Source organism: Mus caroli, unplaced genomic scaffold (assembly GCF_978045245.1).
Source record: "Mus caroli unplaced genomic scaffold, Mus_caroli_1 scaffold_5, whole genome shotgun sequence".
In the NCBI taxonomy this organism is placed as follows: Eukaryota; Metazoa; Chordata; class Mammalia; order Rodentia; family Muridae; genus Mus; species Mus caroli.
In genome coordinates this window covers 95,594,796-95,600,959 of record NW_028227260.1, presented here as the reverse complement: position 1 = coordinate 95,600,959, position 6,164 = coordinate 95,594,796, and the positions used below count along the sequence as shown (strand labels likewise).

Below are 6,164 nucleotides of genomic sequence, written 5' to 3'. Positions count from 1 at the left end.
AACACTTAGTAAGGAGCTTTGACAGCAGCCATTGTGTGCCCCCACGGTCTCCCAGATGTTCCAGTTTGGAGGCGTTTCCTGTCTCCTGTCTTGGGAGCCTCAGGGGTGACAGCTGAAAGGAGGTCGATCCCTTCTACGGAGTGGGCACAGGAGGGTCCCTGGCAGCCTGAATCCTGGCTGCTGACCTCTTCCTGGCCGCCTTTAAGATGGTCTTGTCGAATAGCTCTTTCTCACGGTAGTGCACGGGTGGGCCTCGCAGGTACTTCTCTTCTGCCTCCTTGTAGCTGAGCTCATCCAGGGCAGCGATGGAGCAGATGATGGCTTCTGGAAAAAGAACTTCCATGGTAAACCGCACTTTGTCTCCTCTTGCCAGGGAGAGCAGGGCCTCGTCTGCTTCCTTGGCTACGTCTTGCAAATGTCTGGACACGAGATGCAGCTGGTCCTCGTCCTCCAGGTAGGTCTCAATGCAGAAGACTTCCCTCTTTGATTTCCAAAGATCGTCCAGCCACCTGGACGGTTTTCTGCCCTTCACAATGTCCAGCAGGTGCTGGTCCGCCCCCTTTCTCTTCACGATGAAATCCACGAGCTTCTGGTTGGCTCTGTCCCAAGCGGCCCTCATGCGGTCAGGCAGGAGTTTCTTGTAGGGCCCCTTCCCACCCAGGGCCGTCTCCTCCTCCCAATCTTCCAAGTCTGCATAGCTCACCTTGGGGAAATCGATGTGCAGGTCGCCCTCCTGGACGGCTCTCCTTATCGGGTAACTGGCTTGGGTGGTGTAGTAGTCCATGAAGGAGCCCAGGAAGGAGCCACAGGCGAAGTCCTCTCTGTAGTGGTTGATCACTGAGAAGCACCAGTTGATGCCCTGGGCGTACATTCTGCTGGCTCTCCTCACAAGTGATACTTTCTCCCCACAGTCCAGGTGCTTCAACTTGCGGAGAGGGACTCGGATACCCCTGCGCTCAAACTGCATGTTGCCCTCGATCAACAGCACCCTCGCCATCTTGTCGTTTTTGCTGACACTCTTGACCACCGCTGGCCAGAAAGGAAGGTCCTGAAATTTGAACCAGACCAGCGTTCCTCGCTCGATGGTGCTGGGCTCCTGGGCAGAAGCCACGTTGGTGGCTTTGGCATCTTTTTGAACTCGGGCCCCTCTCCTCTTGAACCTGGTGTTGGTCACCTTTGAGTGCACTTGGGATTCCCGTTCTGGGAGGCCGCACAGTGAACACAGCACATGGGACTTCTTTTTTTGACTAGCTATGCGGAGTGACCTGCGTAGCCTCAGGTCTGGAGGCGTGCCGGCTGCCGATGCCCCCTTTGAGTCTGGCTTCGGGGTCCCCGGGCCAGGATGGTCCTTGTTCTCTAGGAGGGCGGTCTTCCTTTGGGCTCCAGTTGCCCGGATCTCTAGGCCAGCACCCGGAACTCGTTGTTTGAGAGCTTTGGGTAAGATAGAGATGTGCCTCGGTGGTCCAGAGGCAGCCTGCTGCTCATTTTTAGCCCGGGAACCCTCCCTGGAGGCTGGGGCGCTCAAAGACCTGAGCTTGGATGTGCCTGGCTTTCTCTTCCCTGGATTACCGCCAGCTATTCCCAAAGGTGTCTCCGAGTAACTTGGCCACACTCTGGTGCCTCTTAATACATCCCCTTGCATTTCAGAGCGCGGGAGGCCTACAGCAGTGTGGGCCTGGGCTTCCCCTGCTCGCACTGCAGGCACATTCTGGGAGCCCATCATCACAGGACCCTGACCCGGGCGGCCCCGCTTCCCAGGGCTCCTCTGGGAGAGCCCTTGGCCTTTCTGGTTGCGCCCTTGGAGGCGCAGGTGCTGACCTAGGCTGGAGCTGCTGGAGCTGGCCTGCTCTTTTGGAACCTTTGGAGCCACGGTGCTGCTTCTTCGGCCACCTGCTCTTCCTCCTTGAAACAAGCTGCTTCCCTCGCCCAGAACATCCAGGGCCACCTTGAGGGCTCTCCTGTATGCCCTGGTCTGCCCTGGCGAGCCCCTGCCCCGTGACTCCTTTCCTGCCAAGGAGGCGATGCTTATGATTTCAGACTTGGCTAGGGGCCTCACCTCAGAGCTCCTCACTGTCATCTTCTCACCCACAGGCAGTATTTGGACCTCCAGGAAGGGCGCCCCTCTCCTCTTACTATTGGCTGAGGTCCTGGGTCTGGACAACACCCTTGCAGGCCACAGCTGGCCCTTCCAGCCACAGAGTACATACTCTGCAGAGTCCATGGCGACTGGACTCTGGGGCTGTGCTGATCAGGACAGGGTGACTCCTTTGGTTGTTCTGGGAACTGTTGTGACTGCCAGCCGGTCCTCTCTGGCTCTGCTCTCCTGCCTATGGCGTTGCTCTCCCTCCAGAATCTGGTAGAGAAGTTTGAACTGACTGAAGTCGCTCAGGGTGGTGCGCGCTTATCCTGTAGGGTGGGAGAGGGAAGCAGAGCTGCATTAGGAAGGAGATCGCCTTTAGTGGACAAGGAAGCAGCACCTCAGTGAGGCAAGGCATGAGAAATCAAGGGAGCTCACAGAGTCTGTTCTACAGAAGGGAGGATGTGGGAGAAGGTATGGAAGGTTCCAGAGCATCTGTGGGAGACAGTCACAACAATTTTGTTCCTCGACCTGAGGCTGGGGTGGCCAACATCCTCCCAGAAAGGTGGGCGTCTTTACAAGGCTTGTGTGTTTTCTTGCCCACCCAGTCAGTGTCTTGGGGCTCACTGGGATTCCCTCGGGGTGGGGGAACCAGCCTCACTGTTTTCTTTTCTAGGGAGGTAGCCCTGTGCTGCTGACACCAGGAGCCCTTGGACAGCTAGTGAACTTGCCTTCCAGGTCAGTGTGTTAGCAGGTTAAAGAGCAATGGGGCTGAGGAAATGTTCATGGTGATTTGCAAGTAAGGGTGGCTGCTGTCATAGCTGCTGGCCTCCTCCTGTCCCAGTCCCCAACCCCCACCCCCACCCCCACCCCTGTGGCGCCAATCTTTTGGTTCAGAGCTCTTGTTCCCAACTCCAGCCTGGACCTCACTGTGGGATCAAGTGTTCGCAGGGCACACCTGGGGAGAGCCCCAAAGAGAAAGCACTTCATTGTGGAGAAATGCTTACTAATTGGCAGACTCAGCAGTATCAGGTGGAGCTCAACAGAGTAAGCCAGTGCCTCTGTTGGAATTGTGCACTCGCATGCTGCAACCTCAAGTCTGCAACCTCAAGTCTGCAGGAGACCCTGCACATTCCTATCTGCCTGTAATGGGCACTGTTCTAACAAGAGACCCCAGACCACAGAACTCTCTTGCACACGATCTCTGTGACCTAATCTTAATCCACACGGTCTTAAACACATAGGAAATTTATGGCTTGGATGGTACCTTGCCAATCCCTAAGTCCAGTGGTGTCCACACTCATCTGTAACATAGCTCTACTGTTCATGTTCCCCCATACTCTGCCACTCAACAGAGTTCCTCCTCCCCAGCCATCTCAGTGGAATCTCATTACGTTCTTCTCCTTGGCCCATCTCTCTCTCTCTCTCTCTCTCTCTCTCTCTCTCTCTCTCTCTCTCTCTCTGTGTGTGTGTGTGTTTTTGTGTGAGTGTGTGTGTGTGTGATGTGTCTGTTTGGTTTGTGTTTTTGTGTGTGTCTGTTTGGTGTGTTGTGTTTTGTGTGTTGTGTTTTATGTGTTTGTGTATGTGTGATGTGTGTGTTTTGTGTATGTGTGTGTGTTGTGTCTGGTTTGTATGGGGGTGTGAAGGGCAGGTTGGCTACTGTGTTACTGACTGCCTCTGCCTTGAACCAGTCAGTTTCCTATCAGCAGTCTGTATGTCGTGCATGCCTGTGTGAAACAAATTCCTGATCTGTCTGATCCTCAAAAGAGGCCCACTGTGCTTGCTGATAGATACGGACTACAACACAGAGGAAGGATCAGGATGGGCTCACATGCCACCGCTGCTCACCGCTGCTCACTGCTGTTTATGCCAGGCAGCAAGCGATCCAGGTCATTACCTGGGCCCCAGCAAGCACAGTGAGGCAGAGCACTGGTGGACTCTGGCCTCCTGAAACAGCTTCCTAAGGACGCTGCTCTTCTTGTGAACTCCTGTTACCCCGTGTCCCTTCTGTGAGCATGGGCCAACGGAGCTCATCACGGGACTCCATACCTTATCTGTAGGAATTTCCAACCATACAGAAATATGGGGGCGGGGAGGACAGATGATATTCTCGTGATCCCCTCGGTCCTTCCCTCCCCTCCCTCTGTATCCACAAACACCTGCTGGTACACTCTAGCTCCCAATTCACTCCACAAACGTGCAGTGTCCCTTCTGTTGTATTCCCACCCATGTCTTACTGACTGCAAATCCGAGTTCATGATGCCTAAAGTGGCTTCCTACATAAAGCAGTCTGGGAATGTCTCAGGGCACACCTTCTGGATGATGCAATAGCACATGTGTACTGTGGAGGTATGGAGTTCAACTTAGGGATCACAGACGACAGTGGTGCTTCATCCTAGGAGGCTCTGTCATCTCCTGGGGTTGTTTTCCTCTGATCCAGCCCCCTTGGAGTCCTGGGCCTTGTCACACAGATATCTCCTGAGGACACGGAGGAAAACATGAACGCTTCGGTTACTTTTAGGCTGCCTTCTGCTGGACCTTCCTTGTGCATGCTTTCCAGCAAGGCTAAATGAACCCCCATCAAGTCCAACCATGCCTCTCCACCATCCAGGCACCATGCCTGGAGCATATGAGTGTCCACCCACCCCTCACAGGGTACCCTTGGAAACCACGGATGACCGAGGCACCCCTATAGTGTACAGGACGCCTTCTACCCTTCTCAGGCTTGCACATGCTTTTGCTTCCCTCAAGTGGGGCATTCTCAGCCCCACATACTTCTAATTTCAGTTAGGAAGCATACCTGGGAATACCAAGTATGTGTTCAAGTCCACAAACCAGGGCATCCGTGCAGCATCTGTAACTCAGTCATAAAGAAATGTGTCTGCACTCCTATCAGGCCACGCTCTCCCCAGCGTGTATTCCATCTGTGCATGCCTACTGCTCCTGGGTACATAAAAGTCCTTATGCTTCCTACATCCTGGTTACACGTTAGCAGTATCGCCACCTGCCTCCACCGTTTCCAGGTGCCGCCTCCGGTGCACTACTTTCAAAAGTTCTCTGAAATTTCTGTGAGAGTTGCCTTTCTGGTGAAAAGGGCACACTATCTTCCCCAGGTGCACACAGAGAAGTTTGGAGGGGGGGTGGAATCCTGAAATCTCTGTCTCAACCCACACTTTGGCCCTGGGACCAAAGGCCTTCTATCAAGAACTTGCACACATTCCCTCTGTGCGGGTTCTTTTCACATTTTCTCCAGATGGGAACAATGGCTTCCCTCCCTGCAGTAAGACAGACAGGCGGGGGGACAGTCTGATGAGAGGGTGCAAGAAGAGTACAAGGCCTATTGCTCTCACACAGGGGGCGGGGTGGGCAGAGTTACACAGGGTGATCCAGATGTGCTGGTGGTTCAGAGAGCAGCTCCTGCCACACACTGTGTAAAACCCAGCTGATGCTCCACCCAACTGTGTGAGGTGAGCAAGATAAAGACTCAGTCAGACACAGACGCAAACTAATTACCTGCCGAAGAAACAGACTCTGCCCCTTTCTTGGGGGTTCATGCCACACTGATCTTTATCTCCTTCTGTCTAACTGAGAGTAGTGGTCAGTTTAGAGACAGCTGTCTTTGGGAGGCATTTTTTACTTCTTGTGTCAGGCAGGCCTCCGGGCCAAGAGAGTATTTTCACCACTGGGCTTCAACCATTCTCCAAGGGAAGTGCAGGTTTCCCCCCACCCGCAACCTACCCCCAGCCCCGTTTACCTCCTCCTGTAATGCCTCCCAGCTTCTCTCTCAGACAACAAGAGCAGCAACTATCCAGGGTAAGGTGCTGTCACACAAACAGGGTCATCCTGTCAAGAAGAGCACATGTGACGATCATTGCCAAACAGAGAGGAGGTGTCCATTTACAATGGCGAACTATGCTCTCAGGGCCTGAAAAGATAAAGCTAGCAGCAAAGAAGTGTCACCTGAGGACAAAGAGACAGCTCACAGACTCAGCTCTCACACACATACAGGTTGGCTGCTGGCACCTACCTACATGCCTTGCGTGTCTGTCTAGTCATTCCACCTCTCCAGCCTGTGAGTGTCCTTCGC

The 6,164-nt window shown here is 54.0% G+C and overlaps 1 pseudogene across 1 annotated transcript; it reads right to left on the bottom strand.

The window, feature by feature from the left end:
* LOC147004709 (putative PWWP domain-containing DNA repair factor 4 pseudogene) lies at window positions 1–6,164 on the bottom strand (annotated as a pseudogene). Its single transcript, XR_015047100.1, has 4 exons — window positions 6,105–6,164; window positions 5,832–5,920; window positions 4,390–4,555; window positions 1–2,406 (listed from the first exon to the last, which is right to left on the bottom strand). The product of XR_015047100.1 is annotated as a putative PWWP domain-containing DNA repair factor 4 pseudogene (transcript).